The sequence below is a fragment of the Macrotis lagotis genome, chromosome X (genome assembly GCF_037893015.1).
Source record: "Macrotis lagotis isolate mMagLag1 chromosome X, bilby.v1.9.chrom.fasta, whole genome shotgun sequence".
Classification (NCBI taxonomy): Eukaryota; Metazoa; Chordata; class Mammalia; order Peramelemorphia; family Peramelidae; genus Macrotis; species Macrotis lagotis.
This window is the reverse complement of record NC_133666.1, coordinates 326095145-326118553: the sequence shown is the minus strand read 5'-3', so window position 1 is coordinate 326118553 and position 23409 is coordinate 326095145. Positions and strand designations below refer to the sequence as shown.

Sequence of the window (23409 nt, the reverse complement as noted above, 5' to 3'; positions counted from 1 at the left end):
CATTTCTATTATAATCATATATCACTACTTGTTCAACAATTTCCCAGTTGATGGACATCCCCTTATCTTCAATTCTTTGCCTCCACAAATATTTTTGTACATGTGGGTCCTTTTCACTTTGTTATGATATCTTTTGGGATACAGACATAGTAGTGGTATTGCTGAATCAAAGGCCATGCAAGGTTTGATTGCCCCTTGGACAGTGTTCCAAACATTCTTCACAATGATTAGATTAGTTCTCTGTTCAACCAACAATGCAGTAGATGTGAGGTGGTATCTCAGAGTTGTTTTAATTCATGTTTCTCCGATCAATGATGATTTAGAGAATTTTTTATCTGACTATTGATGGCTTTGATTCCTTCATCTGATTACCTGTTCATATCCTTTGTTTTTGCAAGGCAGTAGGGTTAAGTGACTTGCCCAAGGTCACATAGCTAGGTCACATTTGAATTCAGCTCCCCCTGACTCCAAGGCAGGTGCTCTATCCACCACACCACCTAACTGTACTGTTCATATTCTTTGACTATTTATCAATTGGGATATGAATTTTATTTTTATAAATTTTGTCTCACTTCTTTATATAAATGAGAAATTAACTTCTCAGTTTTCTGCTTTTTTTTTTATAATCTTGACAGCATTGGTTTTGTTTTTCCAAAAATTCTACTCCCCATAATGCTCTCTATCTCTGGCTACAAAATTTTCCCCTTACCTCTTAGGTAAATTATTCCATGTTTGGGCTGCTAGGTGATGCAGTAGATAGAGTACCGACCCTGGAGTCAGGAGTACCTGAGTTCAAATCCGGCCCCAGACACTTTATAATTACTTAACTGTGTGGCCTTGGGCAACCCACTTAACCCCATTTGCCTTACTAAAACCTAAAAAAAATTATTCCACATTCCCCTATTTGCTTATGTTATCACCCTTTATGAGTTAATCTTGGTATAAAGCTTGAGTTGTTGATTTATACTTAGTTTTTGCCAACCTTTCCAGTTTTCCTAGCACTTTTTGTCAAATTGTAAATACTTGTCCCAAAAGCTGAATCTTTGCATTTATCAAACACTTAGATGAATATGGTTATTTATTACTGTATATTGTGAACCTCTTGTTTTAGAATATCAAGGAAGTTTTTCTTAATTTTTTTTTCTTTTTTTTACAAAGAGTAGGGTCTTATGAGGTCAAACAGTTAGGTAATTATTAAGTGTCTGAGGCCAGATTTGAACTCAGGAAGATGAGATTTCCTAGCTCTTAGTCTGGCACTCTATCCTCTGTGTCACCTGGCTGCCCCTTTAAGGTAAGGGATTTTAAAACTTGTTTGACTATGGATTGTTTAGTATTTGAATTTAGTTAAAATTAATTTATTGTTCAAAGAGAAGGGGAGAGAAGATTGTAGCAATTTCAAGATTAAATTTGGATCCTTAGAAATTCAGGGAAAACTGTTACACAGAACCTGGAAACCTTTCTGAATCCCTCTTAATGATAGTGCTTGGTTATTTTCAATTCTGTTTGTCACTTGTATGCATATCTTTGTTTGCATGTTGTCTCCCACTTATAAGACTGTAAATTACCTGAGAGCCTGAACTGTTCTTTTGCCTTTCTTTCTAGCTCCAGTTTTATCACAGCTCTTGGCTGAATAGTAAGTGCTTAATAGAGGTTTATTGATTGACTTATTGACTACTATATGGCTGTAGGTGTCAACACACCCAAATTGCAAGACCACCTTTTTAAAAAAAAAAAAAGAAATGAATAGACTTCATGAACCAAGATATAGTCCTTAAAGTAAAAGCTTTCCCCACTCTCAGTTCAAGTGAATAAATGAATTTCTATTAATTTAGTTACTACTAAAATAACGATGCTATTTCAATAGAGAAATGTATATATATATATATATATATATATATATATATATATATATATAATGATAAAGAAAATGAATGTATGTACTCTTTGGCAGTAGTGAAAGCTGAAAGCAAAGAGATGTCTGTATTTTGTTTTTCTGCTCCTTCATCACTTCTTTGCTGTTGAATGCCAGCTAGATTTGAACTTTAAACAAGGGTGTAGTGAGTGCCTAAGATTTTGTACTAAAATCTTTGAATTATAGTAAGAAAGTCAGGCTTCTTCCTGAAAGGAAAATTATATATGCATTCTCCTTAAAAACTTGATCCCGTGGTTCCACAGGAAGTCATTCAAGGCATAAATGTACAACTGAATGGGATTTATTTGGACTTATCAGAGAATTGTTTGGAATCCTACCATCTGTATTTCAATTAATTCTGTTTTCATTCAATTCTGAATTTTTGCCGTTTTAAACAATGATTTCCCCCCATTTTTATCTCCTTTTTTAAAAGTCTACTAAATAGGTTTTATAATAAAAGTAAAAGGAAAAAATAAGCACTTTTAATATTGAACATTTATATTGATGCTTAAGTGGCTAGGCTTGTTGTAGATGTGTTGGTAATTTTGCATAAAGGTTAGCCTTTTTTAGGGCCGAAATTCCCTAGGGTGATAGTATGGGGAGTACAGTTATAGTAATAAAGATTATCTTGCTGATAAGTTCTCTACAAGGCCCCATGATGGTAATACCCCTAGATTTTGTCTTTAAAGAAAACTGCTGAGAGGCAATAATTTTTTTTTTGTATGTGTCCCATTTTCATTAATGCATGGTAATTGATGGAGTTGCAGTGACTTGTAGCAGTAATGAGTTCTAAACATAATAATGCACTCTTTTCTAATAAGTGAGCACTGCTGGGGTTTAAAAGCGTACTAAATCAGTTGCTTTAGTATGAATTTATTAGTTTTTTTCAGCATTAGCTTTAATAGTAGTTATTTACATAAGCGTACATCCCATTAACCGCCATCAGGGCTGGAAAACATGCTGAACTGTTCATATTTTCATATAATTATTGAACATAATGGTTTCATTTGCATTTCTAAACAGTGATGTTTCTGTCAGCCTTGGAAATAGTGTCTTTACGCAGTCCCTATTTCACATCCACTTATTTGACATCGTTAAATTTTATGCTAATGTGCTTCCCTAGAATATCATCAGTAGGACAGATGCTTGTGCTTTAATATACAAATCAGAAATGCTTTTCCCTCCCCCAAACAGCAAAGGAAATAAAAAAGCATATCTGCACTTTTTAGATATAGAGTTTGTCTCCATATAAATAGCTTTATGAAATAGAACTTTCAGGGTCAAATACTGTAATCTAGTCGTTACTCCAAATTATACTATTCTGAATACTTTACTGGGGTTAATTTCATTGTCCTGAAAGAGATGAGCCTTCCTAAATATCTAGCTATATATATGTAAACTTATGGATCTATTTATGTAAATCTTAGCCTAGAGTGGGAAATTTTCCAGTGTTTTTGAATGTTTGAGACAAGATCTCTCCCTTGGATATATTTTCCATGTTTGTATTCTGTTGATTAGACTGTTTTGGGATTGTAAGACCTTTGGGTGAGATTCCCAAATTTATACTGTATGTGCTTTATTTTTTTTTCCATAACACCTAATGGATCCTTAGAGATAGTGTAGTATGGGAAGATTAGGTCAAATCAGGTTGGTTGGAAAAATTAGTTTAGCAACTAAGTTTGGTGAAATGTAGACCTTTTTCAAAGATGTACACATTTATTGTGATTCAGTGGAAAGGGCACTGGATTTGAATGTTGGTTTGAATACTAGCTCACTAAATTAAGACCTGTATAGTATTGGGAAAAATACTTAGCCTCTATGGGCCTCAGTTTTCTTAGTTGTAAAATAATGTATTTGGACAAGATGATGTCCAAGCTGCTTGAAAGTTCTAAATTTATGATCCTGATATGATATTTTATTTTGCTTTTGTTTTGGGCCATTTTCAAAAATACAAGTGGATGTTTTGGTAAGATAGTTTAAAGTGTGATCATTTTAAAAAGATCTATACAAAAAGTTTAGCCTTTTCAAAAGAACTCTATAAGACTTACATCCTTCATTTTGAATCTCTATAGGCACCCTCTATTGCTTCTGCATTGTGAATGGCTCAAGTGTGGCCATTTTCAATTTTCTCTAAGTGGACCTGCAATATCAGAGCCAACTCTGCATAGCTCTAAAATGCATGCTTTGCAGTCTAGTAACTTAGGGTGAAAGGAGCAAATTTAAAAGAAACTTTTTGCTCCAAATAGCTTGCTAAAATATATATATTAGAACTGATATAGCATAATACTAATTATAGCATGAAAGGACTATTTGTTTATAGATGTTGTTTGACTTAACAGGTCAGAAGACAGGTGAGATTTTTACAAGACTACTTTGTAATCTGGGGAGTTGCAGTTGGAGAAATTGAAAAACTGCAAGTACTTGAAGTAGTCAGTCACTTGGTCTCTTTTTTTTTTAATATATCGCTTTTGGGCTTTACCTAAATGAAAGTAGAATGACTAAGCCTGCTATTTTACCCATGGAGATGGATTTGTTATTTTAGTCTCAAAGATGAAACTCAAAATATTAGACATGTCCTTTCACACAGAGCAAATGGAACTTTAGTCTCTGAGAAGTCCTTATAATCTTGATTATAAATAAGCTATCCTTTTCACCTATTGTGAAAGATACTAATTACTAGTGAATCAATCAGTATTTATTAAATACCCGCTATGTGTGAGGCATTGTGCAAAATGCTGGGTATATAAAGAAAGGTTAAAAAAACCAAACAGTATGCTCTCAAGGACCTCCTAGTCTAATATTTGGGAATAGATATTGTTTGTCAGAGGCTGTTGTTCCACCTTCCCAATTAAAGGATGAATATGCTTTCAAAAAATTTCTCTGCAGATAGGTGAATGGAAATGAGAATTACTCTGCACTGATTATTAGTACTGTTTACTGTCCACTGAAGAATCTCAAATTCCTTTGTGGTGGCATTTCCAAAACTGTGGTATTCTCTGATTCACAGAAACAAAGAATCCCCAAGGGAAAAAATATATATATATATAAAAGTGAGAGACATTTGCAATACTAACCATATATTTTTTAAAATCTTATTTTATTTAAGGCAGTGGGATTGAGTCACACAGCCAGGCAATTATTAAGTGTCTGAAGCTGGATTTGAACTCAGGTCTTCCTGACCCCAGGGCTGGTGCTCTAGCCATTGCAACACCTAGCTGCCTTAGTAACGACCATATTTAGGATCTCTGAAAACATTGATCTTCCTAATATATTGCAGCCAGATTTCCATATACTCAGTTGTGGACTTGGTTTATTGTTCATCTTCACTACTTGACCAAAGTATATATAATAACAAAGCAATTGGATGGCCTTTCATACCCACTCTAATTTTATTCATGGCCATTTATTTTTCATCCATTTTACTTCTTCATCATGAAACTGATCACTTGACTTTTTTTGAACCTTTTTTTTATTAGTTCAGAATCAGTTATGAATAGTAATATTTGAAGGACCCTACCACCAAGGAATCCTTCCTTTCTTTTGATTTTACACTGGGCATCTTCCATTACATTGGCCCAACACCTTAGCTGATAAGTGTGTCTTTCTATTTTACATCTCACTTGATATCAGTATTTGTAGAATTTTTTATTTTTATTTTTTGCAAGGTAATGGGGTTAAATGACTTGCCCAACGTCACACAGCTAGGTGATTATTAAGTATCTGAGGCTGGATTTGAACTCAGGTCCTCCTGGAGCCTGTGCTGTATCCACTGCACCACCTAGTTGCTCTATTTGTAGAATTATTGAATGAAGTTATCTTTCTTCTGACATCTTTCATGGAATCATGTATACTTTTAGCATTTAGTAATTGATATATCATATATATGTAACATGTAGTTTCTTTTAGAGAAATTTTGAATCAGTTGGTTTAAACAATTAGTAATAGATAAGGTTTGGCTCTTAAAATCTTTATACCCTTTGGCCTATTGTATAACTGTAAAGATGTGGACTGCTATGGAATATCATGTGCAAAAACCTGCCCATTGTATTGGATATTTTTGTTGAAGAGATCTTTAATGTTTGCTTGGCTTAAAATCATAATTTAGAAGGATAAGAAATTAAGGTTATGGGCCAATTGTTTCTCTTTTCTTCTCATTCCCTTAAAATAAAATTGAACTATCATTCATTTAAAAGAAAGTATATAATTTGTTTAAGTTGCTCCTCCCAAGTTTTATCCTTTTAAATGTCATTACTGCTACCTCGCATAACACTATGGATATTGATGTGGTAAAACCTATGTTACGAAGACTCTCACATCCCTTCCCAATTTTGACATTTGTGTAGTGGTGGCCAATTCATATGGAAGGAGGAAATACTTCTTTCTAAAGAATAGGGATACTCTTCTAGTACCCTTCCATTTTCTCTGTTGGAAACATAAGGTAAAAAAATTTCCATCAATAGTACTATGTTGGGGCACTTAAACATTATTAATGAGTCAACAAACATTTGTTGGACAAGTGATTATTTTCAAACCTAATTATGAGGATCTCTAGCTCTAGCTCTTCTACTACTCCTATGACCACAATCAGAGCAAATGTAAAAGTATGGATATATAACTATATATATATATGAAATTACTGTTTGAGTTAGTGTATTAGTTGAGAAGTACAAACCACTCAGTATGAAGTATAGTATAGACAAGGGCACTCCCGTCTAATGTCCTCTGCTCTCATACTTGGATTCTGGTCCTTTGTCTTTTCTTAAGGCACTAAGACCTATCTACCTTATCTTACTTCTACTTTGAAGCTGACTTTCTTCTGGTAACTGATAAATTTTTTACCTCAGTCACCTGGTTTCCAGATATTTAGTCTACCATGGAATCTGATGAAGGAATATTATAGAATTAGAATAATTGGATATTTCCTGGACAAGGAAAATTCCAGGCAGTGAAGGAAGTTTCAAGAGATAACCAGTGGGGACAACTTTTGAAGTTAATCAGGAACTGAGAAGGTAGAGAATTTTTAAAGTTATTAATAATTTGTAACTAATCTAGTGAAATATAAAAATAAGTATATAATCTACAAATAATACAAGTTTTAAATTTAATAATGTTTCCCTCCTTTGTATTATATAAAGAATCACTGAACTACTGAACATGTATGTATGAGTATACTATGGATACAAATAGAGTCAATGCAATAATCCGTTTGAAATGAGTTTACATTCTAATAGGAGGCAGCAAGAAAATATATATAGTATATGGGGTAGGAATAGTAATTAGACCTATGGTTTATTTAATGTAGGGAACTCCCAATAAGGAAGCTCAGTTTACCAATGGTAAGGTAATGTACTGTCTCAGCATCCTAGTCTTGGCTGCCCAGGGTACTGGTAGGCTGATTGGGGTCCCACAGCTACCCTATGATATGGGGGCAGGACTTGAACCCTGGTGTGCTTGCTTCTATCTACTATGTCATGATGTATATTATAAAATTAAATAAGTATATATGAAATAAATACAGATTACTATAAAACATTTAAAATAGTTCTTGTGAAAGTTTAACATTTGAGGGATTAAGAAGGAATATGAGGGACTGAGACCAGTCTGGTGTTGTCTGTCAAGGGAAGAGATTCCAACTTTTTTTTTAAAGCAGTGACAGGGCCAAGCAAACACCTTGAGCAAATTTACTTTTGAACAGCGGTAGTTTACACATGGGGAAGTTAGGTGTAGGGTAGAAAAAAGTCAGAATGTGATTATAGACTGTACACAGGTTCCATATAAGCCATATTTGAGAAAAATGTGGCCTTTTTGGAGCAGTACTGTGATTGATACTTGTTTATCAAATGAGACTGTTCTAATGTAATTGAGGTGTTGAGCAGATTGCTTCCCTTTAGTTCTTTTGGTAAAACTAAACTGCGATTGTGAAACATATCTATTTCTTCCCACTTGGAGTACTTCTAAGTTGTCCCATCAGTATATTTTTCTTTGAAAGTTAACCATATAATATAGAAACTAAGAATTTTTTTTTCTGGTGGTTTCCTCAGGTTTGTTTAGGTATGTTGCAGCAGCCTAATGAAGGTGATAATAAGTTTTGCTTCTTAATAAGTTTAACAACCAACAGACACTTTGTCTAGACCTATACACTGAAAGCAGCAAAATTTAAGTAAAAAAGTTAAATAGCAGTCTCACTTCTAATTTCTAATTTCAAAGTTTTTTTAAAATATATATTATATTGCAAATCCATAAGAATATAAATTGTTTGCAATATGACAATCTGCATTGTTGGACAGAGTTCCTCACTCTTAGTCTTCTACTTAATGAAATCTTATTTGATTTTCATAATAACTTTTAAAAACACATAAAGAAGATAGCTTTATCCTCCTTTTTAATTTGAGAAAGATGAGAGAAAATTTCACACAAGTTAAATAGCTAAAGAACTAGAAGAGAAGCTGAGACTTTCTGAGTTTTAGGGATAATTTAAAATTCCTTCTACACATAGATTATTTTAATTATCTTTGGTTGTATATATATCACTGTAGTGATATGCACTTAACTATAACCCAGATAATCGGACTTCTCAATTAAATTTTTTTCCCCCTGCATTTCTTTTTTTTTTTTCCAGCAAATGAAATTCCTTTATTTCACAAGAAATTTAAGGCATAAAAAGAATCTTTTTTATGGAGGACACTGAAGGTCCAAGTTACAGCATCTCATGTTGAAAGAAGTGGGGTTCTGCACATAATTGTTAATTATACAGTGTTGTCCTGGGTGCACTTCTTGGCGGAAAAAGCAAAAATTTGGCTCTTGCAGTAGCTCTCCCAAAGCCTTATATTTTAGCTCAACCAACATTTCAAGAAAGAGAAATAAGTATGCTGTGGAGCTACTTTCAAGAATTAAATGCATGTTTTCAAAGGTTCAATATGCCTTGAAATGTATTATGGTCTGGGGACAAAAATAACACCTTTTCACAAACATTAAAAAAAGCTCAGGCCCAGTTACTTGACTTAGCCTTGGCTGTAAAGAGACCTAGTTCTGACAATTTACAAGCTACAACGGACACTCGTATGTGGAAAGAATAGTTGTGCTATCCAGAGCTAAGACAGGTGTGTCTAAATTAGCTATTATTAGAAATACCAATTATCACAGATTTGATATATATAAATACAAAATAGTTGGATGTCATTGCCCTAATAAGGCTTTTAGTGATCTGGTACAGAGAACCTCCTAGACAAGATGTCCTGAGTACAGACAGTAGAATGTGACTGTGCGGCTTGTTTTACATGGATCAGGAATCAGTTAGGAGAACACCCATTTTTATTTCACAAATGGGAATGGGTGGCTGCAACCACTGAAGACCCTGGCCAGGGAAGAGATGCTGGAGGAGAAATGATGCCCCACCCCTGGTAATTCTTAGTCTCTCTCAGAGGTCAGGTCAGGCCACCCGTAGCTGCCAAACCAACAGCCTATGAGGCTCCAAGGGCTCTGCCCCTTCAATCAGATTTTTCCTTCTCTTTCATGTGCAAAAAGACAGCGCTGAAGAGGAAGAGCCCGACCATCATGGAGAAAGCACTTGTGTAGTAAGGGAAGGCTGAGGGAATGAATCGCTCATACTGTGTGTGCTGGAGGGGCCTCACAGACACCTGAGTAGAGGAGTACAAATGAGTATAGCCCAACCGATCGTAATCCACTTTGAACTGGAACACCCCATAGACATCTGGCAACTTAAACTGTACACTGTATTTGCCACCCTTCTTCTTCAAGAAAGTCCTCACAAAAGGATCAATTCGGACAAACTCTAACTGAATGTCATCTCCATCAAAGGGGACCCACTTGCCTTCTGAGAGCTTCTCGATCACAATGCTATATTCCACAAGGTCTGTGACAGTGTAGGCATTGGCTGGGGCTTTCTCTCCCACTCGATGATGAGAGACAGCCCCTACCCGAAGTACACCCTCCTCCTTGAACAGCCATCGGGACAAGGCAACCGCCAACTCATAGTTGCCTGTTTGGGAATACCTCTGTGAGCCAGGGCCGGCTTTCTGCACTGCAGAGTTAAAGAAGGCATCACTGAAGACATCCAGGGAGCCGCTGAAGATGACTCGGGCATTATTCCGGGCCTGGAGTCCTGCAGTCAGGAGGGTGTTCTTCCCCACTGCATGAGGATACTGTGTGATAGGTTTATCTGGAAAAAAGGAATATGAAGTAGAGGAACCTGTCAGAATATCCAGGACCAGAGAGTTATCAGGATCAGCAACCAGCCCAACACCCCGAAACAGGATGGGATTGAGGGATGTTCTCCCTACAATCGTAGGAGCCTTGAGAAGATTTTCAGTGAGTGTGTGCTCTCCAGGGTCAGAGATGTCATAGTTGTGATGGTCAATGACAGCTGTTTTCTCCTCATCAAATTCAATCCCACATTCACTGCCCAGCTCCCTCAGTGGGTCACCAATATCTGAGCTGGCAGCTACCGGGACACTGCCGCCGCCATCAATAAAAGAACTAATGGTCTCTACATGAATGTTGCCTCCAAAATCTTCCACAGAAGGAGAAATGATGTTAAGATTGTCATACAGGAACTCCCCATATTTAATAAGGGACAGGCTGGGGTCATCAGCAGTCCTGTAGGTGAGGTCAAAGCCACGGTCCGCCAGGCTCCGGAAGAACAGCGAGTGCGTCTCGCGCAGGTTGACGTTCTCCAGCAGCACCAGGGTGCGGCGGCTCCCGGCGCCGGCGGCGGCGTCGAGGCCCAGCGGCAGCGGCAGCGGCAGCGGCAGCAGCGCGAGGAGCACGCGCGGGGCCCGCGTGGAGGCGCAGGCGCAGGCGCAGGCGCAGGCGCGGCGGGAGCCGCGAGCCGCGGGCCGCGGGCGGCGGGCCGCGGGCGGCGGCCAGGGGGCCGGGGGCCGGCGGCCGGGGCCGGCCTCCCTCTTCTCCCGCCGCCACGGGACCCAACGGACGCCGCTCCCTCCCCCCTGCATTTCACATTAGGAGAAAGAAATCATAAAAAAGTTAGCTGTTAGCTAAGAATTATTATTTAATAAGCAAACCACAAAAAGAACTTTCCATATATGTCCTAGGATCTATAAATATCTACTTTTTCTTTTTACAGTACTGAAAACTTATTTCTTACATTCACAGTGTCAACATTAAGCACTAAATGGTCTTCAGTTATCATATAAAGGATAGATCATCTTTAGAATATTCACCTTATGAAAAAAGAGAACGACTGTTTTAGATTCCTAATGATGAACTCAACTGAAAGAAGTTTGTAGTTACTTTTTCTTTTACCACACAATTCCATTAAGCAGAGCACAGATTCACCAGATAGGCTAGGAACACAAAAATCGATCCTGCTTATACTAGTGTGGAACATTTAAGGATTACCTATAATGAAACTATAGAAAGACTGTCAGGTTTTAAAGTAGCTTTATTTTCTGAGATGGAGAACCAGCAGTATTATAATGAAATGAGTAAGGAAGCACAGATTCTTTGAAATGGAGTGTAGTTGCTTTCTTCAGAGTAAGAAAAAAACTATGTTGTTTCAAAGCCCTTGATGAATGGGAAAAATGACAATCTTTTTATCTGTAATCTTATAACTTTTAGAATTTGACTTGGCTGGGCAGCTAGTTTTCACAGTGGATAGAGCACTGGCCCTGGAGTCAGGAGTACCTGAGTTCAAATGTGGGCTCAGACACTTAATAATTACCTAGCTGTGTGGCCTTGGGCAAGCCACTGAACCCCATTTGCCTTGCCAAAAAAAAAAAAAAGAATTTGACTTACCAAGCAGGTTACTATTTTTTTTTATATTCCTGTGTACAAAGTGATTTTTAAGGTCCCATCGAGGTCTTTAAAAACCTTGGTTTTTCCTTGAACTTTGGGAAAAACCTAGAATAAAAAGTAGGGATCCTGCCCCACCCCATTTTCAGTGGAATAGCTACTTTTCACTATATCTGTATCATTTTGTTGAATTTAATATTTCTTCTATAGAAATATGTATAATGATTTTAGTCCTTCATGCATAGTATCTAAAATTTATATAGTTGTTAAAAAAGTAGTTTTATCTGCCCAGTCAATCAGTACTAATATTGCCCCTTGACTTGTGACTATTAGGTTTATATAAAATTATCCCTTCTAGTCCATGACCCTTTCTACCTTATATACTTTTATACTAAAATATTTTTATGTTAACAATATTTAATTCATGGCATCTTTTCTGTTCCTCTAGTATATATGTAGAAAGATTTTATTGCGGCATAGTATTTTACACACTTGCTGTTTTTTCTGTTTTAAAGTTCTTTATAATATGAATTTTTCTTCTCTTGTCAAATTGTAATTCCATTAAGGATGGGGACAATATCACTTTTTTTTCTTTAGTATCTCCTCAGTTTCTTGAGAAAGTGCTTGGTACTCATATTAGTCACTGAAAAACTGTTGACTTTTAATTTTTCACGGGTTACTCATTGCCTTTTATTTTTCTTCCTAAACAAAGGCTTTAAGCCTTTGCTTTATTTAGTAGGTTGAGGTCAACATCAGCAGCAGCAGCTAACATTAACAACTTGATATAAATTTCCCAAAGTCAAGTTAACCTTTTTTCCTCTCTATTGAATTTCACAGCTCATTATTGATTTGTAATTTATATATATATATATATATATATATATATATATATATATATATATATATACATATACATACACACACACACACACACACACACACCTAGTATTGGTATTGGGTATTGCTGAGTATGTTCAGTTTTATCGCTGTTTTGGCATATTTCCAAATTGCTTTCCAGAATGGTTGGATCAGTTCACAACTCTACTAATAGTGCATTAATGTCCCAATCCTCTTACAACCTCTCCAATATTGATCATTTTCCCCTTTTGTCATCTTAGTCAATGTGATAGGTGTGAGGTGGCATCTTATAGTTGTTTTAATTGCATTTTTCTAATCAGTAATGATTTGGAGCATTTTTTCATTTGATCATACAGAGCTTTAATTTCTTCATTTGAAAACTTCCTTTTCATATTCTGTGACAAAAAATTGGAGAATGACTTGTAATATTATAAATTTGATTGAAATTCTATTCTTGAAGAAAGTGTGATATATATATATATGTTTGACTGTGTTATAGTATGTAAATAAACTACTGACATCTCTCATTTGATTTTTATACTTTTGAATTTTTTTTCCAATTAAATAAACATTCACTATTCCTCTTATTCATTTTGAAAAAAATAAAATCCATGTAATAAATATGCATAGACCAATGAAATATATTCCTTCATTAGCCATTCCTAAAAATGTCTTTCTCGTTTTGCAACTTTATTTTTTATTGTCAACCCTGTGGAATCATAGATAGTCGCTGAATTTCAAAGTTTTTTGAAATGTTGTTGTCATTTGCTGTTGTCATCTTTTATTTCTGGTTCCTGAGCCATATTTTCCAACATACATACTCAATTTTGCATTGAATTCACCAAATTTTAAAATAGGTGTTGATTTAATTTAGAGGGTCTTACCAATTTCTTCCTACAATTTTTCTACTTTGTTCTCCTCTGTGACAGATGTTGGAGCATTGGAAGCCACAATTATTTTCATGATCATCCTTCTGCAGACATTTATTATGATCGTTGTAATACAAGATGACAAATCAGTTATATAAATTATATTTTCTTGTTAATATTAATATTAAATAAAATCAACTTCCTTATTTGTTTTTTCAAGGAGAACTTATCCATTATATTTAACTTTTTGTTTTCATTTTTATTTTTTGTGACGAGGTCAAGGCCAAATATGTCACCTTTTAGAGCATTAACTAATTTTGTGTTTATTGATAGTTCAAAATTGTGTGATTCTTAGTACCTTCTGCTCCCTTATCAACTACAACTATCACTGCAAAGATAGAAAGGAATAAGTCTTATAGCCATTTGATATTTTTTCTATGTATTGTGGATTTGTATGTTTATATAATTCATCAACGAGTTAGCTTGCTAGTAGTGATGAGCTACCTATACTTAGCTGTTTTTTGGAGTATAGATATCTTTTCCTGAATCTTTACTTGCTTCATCTTGAATGAACGTTTTGCAATGTTTACTTCACTAACATACTGAAGTATTGAAATTAATTCTTTGTAGAAACATTATAACTGTAAATTAAAATTGTGGTTGGTTGAAGAAACAAATTTTTATTCAAATATAATTCTTAAATGTTATGTTGATTAGGATAGCTAGGTGGTTCAGTAAATAAAGCACCAGCCCTGGAGTTAGGGGGACCTGAGTTCAAATCCAGCATCAGACACTTAATACCCACCTGTGTGTCCTTGGGCAAGTCACTTAACCCCATTGTCTTAAATAAATTTTTTAAAAACATACAGTATTGACTAGAGTAAATATTATATATCTTGTCCTTTATAATCAATTATAATTTATTTTATTGGTAACTTTGAAAAGATTAATGTACAAGTGATAATTTACCATTTTGAAGGCATATTTATTATTTGGTACTTTAACAAGGTATTCATTTTTCATTTGAATGCAAGGATGTATCTTTTCAAGTATCTACACTTGAAAATAAACATTTTTTTCAGTATTGTACAGGAACCCAAATATACAAGCAAATATACATGAACTTGAGTTCTTGCTAACTCTTTTAGTCACTATAAGTTTCATGCAGGAAAGAAGGATCTCCTCTACAAAGCACACCCTTTATATGATGGCCTCCAATAAGCAGTCTGTGTCCCAGGAAACTCCACCAAGCTTTTGGATGACTTTTTTAAAAAATTTAAGGCAGTGGGGTTAAATGAGTCGTCCAGGGTCACACAGCTAGGCAATCATTGCTCCTGAGACCACATTTGAACTCAGATCCTCCTGACTTCAGGAGTGCCACCTAGCTGTCCATGGATGACTCTTAACTATAAAGAAGTTTTTCCTAATATCAACCCCAAAGTTGCCTCTTTGCAGTTTCCAATCATTGTTCTTATTTCTGTCCCTTGGAGTTCAATAGAAGAAATCTTATCTCTGTTTACAACTTTTCAAATATTTGAATAGAGCCATCACATCCTCCTAAGTCTCCATTATTCCGGGTCTAACCTGTGGTTGTTTCAGTAGATCTTTATATGTTGTATACTTGAGGCTCTTTGCTGATTTGTTTTTCCTTTTCTGGATACTTTCTTTCCATCTTAACACATTTATACTCTGCCTTCATTTCTCCCCAGGACCTTTTTTTTCTTTTTTACCAATATATAGTTTTTTCAGACCATCCCAAGAATCTTTCTCCAATAACTTTTCATTGATTAATCCCTTGTATTTTGTCCTTATCTTTAGTCTGAATTCTTTTTTCACTCATGTGCAAAATCTGTAGCATACTATATTTACCCAGTAATTTTTTTCTAATTTTTTCTTTCTTCATGAAGATGTATGGTATCATCTACCAGACTGTACATTCATGTAGGATGGTATCTAAGATATCTATCTTTGAATAGTTTAATAATTATAGTAGTTGTTTTATAAGAGCATATTAAATAAAGAAATGCATAATTTACTTTATTTTCTTTTAGTATTTTCCTTGCTTTTAAAGAAATTCCTTGTTTAAAATTTAATTAAATTTCTTCTTAATTACATTTAAAGATAGTTTTAAAGATTTTTTTTATAGATTTTTTGGTAAGATTTTGAGTTCCACATGTTTCTGTCTCCCTTCATTTCTCTCTCTCTCTCTCTCTCTCTCTCTCCCCTCTCCATGACAGTGGATAATCTGATGTAGATTTTATATCTACAATCATGTTTAACTCATTTCCATATTAGTCATATTGTGAAAGAAGAAGCAGAACAAAAAGGAAAAAAATGAGAAAAAAACATAAAATCATTTTTAAAAATTGAAAATAATATGGTGTGGTCTGCATCATTTTTTTCCCTCTGGATGGCTTTTTCCATCACAAGACTTTTAGAATTGTTAAAGGAATTCCTTTTAAAGAATGCTTGAGGGAGCAGCTAGTGGCACAGTGGATAGAGCACAGGCCCTGGAGTCAAATACCTTCTTTGTTAGGGGTCATAGAATGAGGCTGATTTGGCTTGAACCACATCTAAGGAGTTTTCTGAGGATCTTTTTGTTATGATGAACTTAAAGAACATGCTTTAGGGAATTCTCAGGTTATATCTGTGAACATTTATGTCATGTATTGAGACTATTAGCTTTGGGTTTAATAAACTTCTCTATATCAGTTCTGGTGGGGTTTTTCTTTTTTTTTTTTTTTACCCAAAGATTTGTACCTTTCTTCAGGAACTTGTTCTCAATTATGTCATATTTTACACCTATCCTGTAAAAGGTTGTTTCCTTTTCTGCCATTCAAATGGTATTAAGTCTGAATGAAGGACATAGAGCTTTACGAGGGAGAAGTGGACAGTTCTGTTATGAATCGGTTAACAAACAACAATTTCTTACTCGAGCTTTTTAAAGACCTACTGGTATGAATTCCCCATTAAAAAAAAAAATAAGTGGGTCAGAAGAAGCTATATCAGGGCACCCTGAAGGTTTCTCTGAAGAACTTTATAATTGATTATACTGCATGGAAGACACTGGCAAGACACTGCCACCTTGCACGGCAGAATTAAAACTGATCAAAGGAAACATGATATACATAAATTTAGAGCAAGCACCCCAGGTGTTCCGATGGATTATTTTTGTCTGTAAGAACCAAAGACCCTCTATGTGCTAGGCATTAGGCTAAGCCTAGGCATACAAAGACAAAAATGATACTATCTCTTCCTCAAAGATCTTGCATTTAATCTATGTAGACATTATGTAGATTAAATAGAATATATACAAAATAAAAACTCTAATTTTGGGAGGCAGAATATTAAGAATTTGGTACTTGAAATGAGATTTTCAGGAAACAAGATTTTAAGAAGTATTGATGAAGGAATTATGTCTCTTTGAGTCTTTGCAACTGAGATGTGAACTGAATTGCCAAAATGTTCATTGAAGGATTTTTGTATTTGCTTTGTCTAATTTGTCTTCAATACAAGATAGTTAACATATTGGCCTAGATTTGGTAGCTAACATAAACCAGTATGTTAACTGTCTCCTCTTGAAGATAAATTATTCAATGAATACAGTACAGAGCTTTATTTGAATAATAAATATAATTGTTCCTTAAAGGAAACATCTCACCTGTTTCTTGACTTAATCTTACACAATTTTTATACATATTGTTTTAATGAATCTCATAGACTTTTCTTCATGCTTCCCATTTGGATCACATTATTTTACCTTTCACAATTTATTGACTCTTGAACACAGTACTCTTGCCCTTTTCTTACAGTAACATTTTTAGTTTGTTAGCCTTCTTGAGCCAAAAGGAAGGCAAAGTCAAGGCAGCTCTCCATTTACTCCCTTTGTGCCAAAGTACTGCTGCATGTGTTCCTGTGTAAAATGAGGTTCACTGCTAGGAGAAACCAAATACAAGAGCAAAGATGAGATGAAGTACTCGTCTTAGACTCTAAATTAATTTTTTTTATGAAGTTCTTTAAATTTAGAGTAATGCTGATAGGACCAACATTTTTTAGAAGGTTGCAAATATCTGCACAAGTCTAGTTGTGTTGCCACAAGCTCTTTTTTTTTTAAGGTTTTTGCAAGGCAGATGGGGTTAAGTGGTTTGCCCAAGGCCACACAGCTAGGTAATTATTAAGTGTCTGAGACCCGATTTGAACCAGGTACTCCTGACTCCAGGACCAGTGCTTTATCCACTGCGCCACCTAGCTGCCCCCACAAGCTCTTTTGATAAAGGCATATAATTTTATGGAATTGCTAGAAAATTCCAAATATAATGGAATATTAACTATGTTGTATGTATTGTATTTCTTCTTTTAATTATATAAATATTATATTTGTTTTTCAATTATATACAATAGTAGTTTCTATCCATAATTTTTGGTAAGCTTTTGAATTTTACACATTTTTCCCCACCCTTCCTTCCCTCCCCCTTCCCCCTCACAGAAGGCAGTCTAATAATTTTTACATTGTTTCTGTGTTATACATTGATGAAAATTATTTTTTAGAAAGGGGGAAAAAGACAGCACCTGTGAACCTCCCACCTCCACAAAGGAGTGGTTTGGGAGATTTTTCCTCAGTCCTCTTCATTTTAATCTCCCTATAATCTTTCTAATTTTGTTACATTTACTTTTAAATTTTTAGTATGTTATTCTTTTGGTTTATATTATTGTAGTTATTGACTGTTATTTTACTCAATTTTAGTTCATGTCAGTCTTTCCATGCTTCCCTGTATTCATTATACACATCATTTCTTAGCATAGTAGTATTTCATTATATTCATGTACCATTTAACTATTTATTTAACAATTCTCCAATTATAATGTTGTGAAATAATAATATAATCACAAATCCGTTTAGACTGTGTTATAATATGTAGTAGATAAAAGTAGTAAATCTAATTTCTGATAGAACATTTTCCAGTTTTTCAGTCATTTTTATCAAATAGGGATCATGTTTTCTACTTTATCAGCCACTGATATATTGAGATCTGTTTTTTTTCTGACTGTTAATTAATTTGTTTCATTGTTCTTTCTCTGTATTCTTTAAACAATACTAGGCTGTTGGATGATTGATGCTTTATAATATAGTTTGAGGTCTGGAAGTGCTGTTTCCCCTTCATTCTTCCTTTTTATCATTTCCCCTGATATCTTAGATCTTTTATTTTTCCAAATAAATTTGTTATTATCAAGTTCTATAAAGTGTCTCCTCAGTAATTTCATTGATTTTGGCTGAAATACTGTAAATTAATTTCCTGTGTTGTCATTTTCTTCTCTTGGCATGCCCTAGACAGGAATATTGGTGATTCCTCTAACTCTTTTACAGTATTCTTTATTTCTCTAAGTATTGCTTTGTAATTGAATGTGTGTGTCTTTTGTGGATTTTGGGAAGTTGTGCCCCTGATATTTTAAATATTTTGTGGTTATTTGGAACGAGTTTTTCCTTTCTGTTATTACTTTATGAATGTGTGTTTTATTACTTTATAAGAGTGCTATAAATTTTTGAGGAGTTATTTTATAGTGGAAATTTACCCCTAATGTAATTATTAATAGTAGTATTTTACTTAGTGTTATATTCTATCATATAGGGCAGCTAGGTGGTGCAGTGAATAGAGAGAGCACTGGCCTTGGAATCAAAAGGATGGGAGTTCAAATCCCACTTTGGCACTTGACATTTACTAGGTGTGTGACCTTGGGCAAGTCACTTAACCTTAATTGTCTTGCATTCAGGGCTATCTCCAGTTGTCCAGATTTATATCTGGCTACTGGACCCAGATGGCTCTGGAAGAGAATGTGAGACTGGTGACTTAGCCCAACATTCTCTCACTTAGATCCAATTCAAGTGCATCTCATGGCATCACCTCCCTGATGGTGTGATCTTCTTCAAGAATGAAGGACAGCTAGTTCTGAGGGACAGAGCCAAGATGAGGACAGGAAAAAGAGCCTCTCCGAGGTGTTCTCTCCATAATATTTCAAAAATCTTGAAATTTAAACTCTAACTAAATTTGCAAGAGACAGAACCCACTGAAAGATCTAGTGAGGTAATTGTCCAGACCAAGGTAACCCAGAAAATCATGGAAATGTTCTGCTTCATGGGGTTAGAGGGCTGGCCCATCAGAGTGAAGAAACTTTAGCCTCCTGGAGGTAGCTTCAGGGCGCCTGGGAGCCTCAGCTCATGGCAGCAGGGGGCAGTTTCCTGACCTACATCCCAGGGAGCACAGGGCACAAATTGGAGGATCAGTGAAAGGGACCTCTGCCAGAGCAAGCACACAAAGCCCAGAACCTCACAGCAGTTATGGCAGTCAGAGGTCAGCTCAGTAGTGGCAGTCCAGATCCAGGAAAGGGAAGCAGGTATGAAACCAGTAAGCAGGAGCCCCCAGGCAACTGAGCCTTGAGTGCTCAACCCACCAAAGGTAGGGGAGTAGAGAGAGAGGCTTCAGAGGTCTGTTTTCTATAACTGGAACAGGACTCTGGTGATCTGACCACATTCAGATCCTGATCACAGTCTAGGCCCCCCATAGAACAGGGCCCCCCACCTTAGCCCTGTGGCAGAGGGGTACACTTGTTCACTTTCACAGACCAGGAGCTTCACACACTGATATCCTTGTGGGGAGTGTGTCAGAAGCTCAGGAAGCACCCCAAATCAGACATAGGTTGGAGAAATGAGTAAACAGATAAAAGAGGAACAGCATTGAGAAATAAATTGTCTGTGATCCCAAGAAGGATCAAAATACTCAATCTGAAAATGAGTACAAGTTCTTGCATCTAAAGACTCCAAGAAAAATGGAAATTGGGCTCAGGCTATGATAGAACTCAAAAAAAGATTTTGAAAATCAAGTGAGGGAGATAGAAGAAAAATTGGGGAAAGAAATGAGAGAGATACAGGAAAAACCAGCATAGGTCAAATGGATAAAACAGTTCAAAAAGTTATTGAGGAGAAGAATGCTTTAAAAAGCAGAATTGGCCAGATGGAAAAAGAGATAAGAAAGCTCTCTGAGGAAAACAAATCCTTCAGATGTAGAATGGAGCTAAAGGAAGGTGATGACTTTATGAGAAGTCAAGACATAATACTTCAACACCAAAAGAATGAAAATTTAGAAGAAAATGTGAAACATCTCATTAAAAAACAACTGATCTGGAAAACAGATTCAGGAAAGATAATTTAAAATTATTGGAATACCTGAAAGCCATGGTAAGGAAAAGAGGCTTGACCTCATTTTTAAAGAAATCCTAAACAAAAATTGCCCTGAGATTCTAGAAGCAGAGGGCAAAATAGAAATTGAGACAATCCACCAATCTCCCCTGGAAAGAGATCCAAAAAAAAAAACCCCAACCCCCAGGAATATTATAGCCAAGTTCCAGAACTCCCAAGTCAAAGAGAAAAATATTACAAGCAGCCAGAAGGACACAATTCAGATATCATGGAGCTGCAATCAGGATCACACAGGACTTAACAGCAACTACATTAAAGGCTCATAGGGCTTGGAATATAATATTCTGGAAGACAAAAGAGCTTGGAATGCAACTGAGAATCAACTACACAGCAAAATTGAACATCCCATTCCAGGGGAAAAGATGGACTTTCAATGAACCAGGGGAATTTCAGTTGTTCCGGTTGAAACAACCAGAACTGAACAGAAAGTTTGACCTTCAAACACAGGACTCAGGTGAAGCATAGAGAGCGGAGGGGAAGGGTAAAATATGAGGGACTTAATGATGATGAACTGCATGTATTCCTGTATAGAAAAATGATGCTGATGATACTCATATGAAACTTCTCATTTGATAGAGCAGGTAGAAGGAGCTTTTATATATGAAGCACAAGAGAGAGCTGAATTTGAAGATATAATGTATTGTAAAAATGGAGTCAATGGTCAAAAGGGATATGTACTGGCAGTAAGAGAAAGGAGAGGTGGAATAGGCTATGATATTTCATACAATAAGATTTATTTTTATTGCAATGATATGGAAAGAGGAAAGGTGAGGGGGAACGAGGAAACCTTTGCTCTCATTAGAGGTGGCTCAGAGAGGTAACAGCATATATACTCAATTGGGTATAAACATCTAGAGTGAGAAGGAGAGAAGGGGGATGGGGGAAGGGTGGGGGGATGTGAGTGATGGAGGAGAGGATGGATCGTGGGTGAGAGTGGTCAGATATAACACATTTTCTTTTTTACTTGTTGCAATGGACTGGGATTGGGTGGCCTGTCTGGGGCCATGGGGCCGGGTGGTTGCTGCGTTTTAGGGGTGGTATGTGGGCCTCTTGGCTCCAGGGCTGGTGATCAGTCTGCTGGGCCACTCAGCTTCCTTACAGCACATTTTAGAAGAGGGATAGAGAGAAAATATAGTATATAGTAGTGGGGAAGCATGAATGGAGGGAGTTGTGATCAGCAACAGCAATGGTGGAAAAATATGGAAGTAGCTTTTGTGATGGACTTATCATAAAGAATGTGATCTACCTGAGACAGAGCTGGTGGTGTTGGAAAAAAAAATGAAGGACAAACATCATCATCATCATTATTATTATTATTTATAATATATGTAATATAATTATTTCACATTATATATTATATTATATAATCATATTTATATATTTTATACTTAATTATATATTTAGATAATATAATATATAATTATATTTTATATGTACATATGTATATATGTTGCAATTCATGGAAACTCCTATTTCTTTTTCAGATGAGCTTCTATCTAGCTAATAGTTCTTCCCTCTCAAATTTGTAAAGTTTCTATTTTTGATCTTGAACATAAGAATTTATAATTATTCTTATCTTGACCCAGATAGTCTAGCCTTTGTAATTTTCTCTTCCTTTTTTTTGCTTTCTAAATAGTAATTATTCTTCCTAGCTTTATATCATCTGCAAATTTAATCTGTGCCTTTAACCAAGTCATTGATAAAAGTGTTAAATAGCCAAAGACCAAAGATCCTGTGATGCTTCTATATTCATTCTTCTATATTCATTAATGATGACTTTTGAGGTTTAACCCTTCTTCCTGCCCCAGATTACCTGATTATACTATTATTTAGTCTAAATGTCCCTATCTTGTCCACAAAGATAAGTCTACAAGAGACTTTGTCAGCTGTTTTCTCAGCTCTAAATTATAATTTCATAGAATTACAGCTGAAAATAAACACAGAGGTCAATCTAATTGAATTTTTTCATTTTAGAGATGAGAAAACTGAGATTGCATTATTTGTTCTAGGTTAGACAGGTAGTGTCAGGGGGAGATTTCAACCTAGGTCCTCTGATTTTGGAGACATGGCTCTTTTCACTATAATACATATCCTCCCTTAGATATTGCTAAAGTATATTAATAGCATTTTTGTATCTTTCATTCTAGTAATCTCAAAAGGGATTGAGGTTAGGTTGACATGACTTCCTCTTTAAAAAACAATTAATTTGGGGGGCGGCTAGGTGGTGTAGTGGATAAAGCACTGGCCTTGGAGTCAGGAGTACCTGGGTTCAAATCTGGTCTCAGACACTTAATAATTACCTAGCTGTGTGGCCTTGGGCAAGCCACTTAACCCCCTTTACCTTGCAAAAACCTAAAAAAAACCCCCAAAACAATTCATTTCAATTAATAAACACTAATGTTCTCTTCCTCTAAACTTCCTTCCTTCTCCCTAGTTGAACCAAAAAAAAGAGAGGAGGGAAGAGAAAAGGAAAAAAGAATCTCCTTATTACAAAGATTAATAAACAAAGCAAATTCTGATATTGACCACAACCAAAAGCATTTATCTCCTCCTTTATTAAATTCTGCACCTATCTAATAGGAAGTAAGTACCATGTTTCATCTTCAGCTCTCTGGAATCTTGCTTTGTTTTTAAATTTAGTAGAGTTCTTAAGTCTTATAGTTATTTTTTCTTTATGATATTGTATAAAGTATTGTCCTGATTATGCTTAGTTTGCTTCAGTTCATGTAGGTCTTCCAAGCTTTCTG

At 35.5% G+C, this 23409-nt stretch overlaps 1 protein-coding gene and 1 pseudogene across 5 annotated transcripts in view; one reads left to right on the top strand and one right to left on the bottom strand.

Moving 5' to 3' along the window:
- KIAA1328 (KIAA1328 ortholog) overlaps positions 1-23409 on the top strand; it is a 554082-nt gene that overhangs the window by 123123 nt on the left and 407550 nt on the right. The gene's annotated exons all lie outside the window — the stretch shown is intronic.
- On the bottom strand, positions 9206-10884 carry LOC141503468 (dolichyl-diphosphooligosaccharide--protein glycosyltransferase 48 kDa subunit pseudogene; annotated as a pseudogene).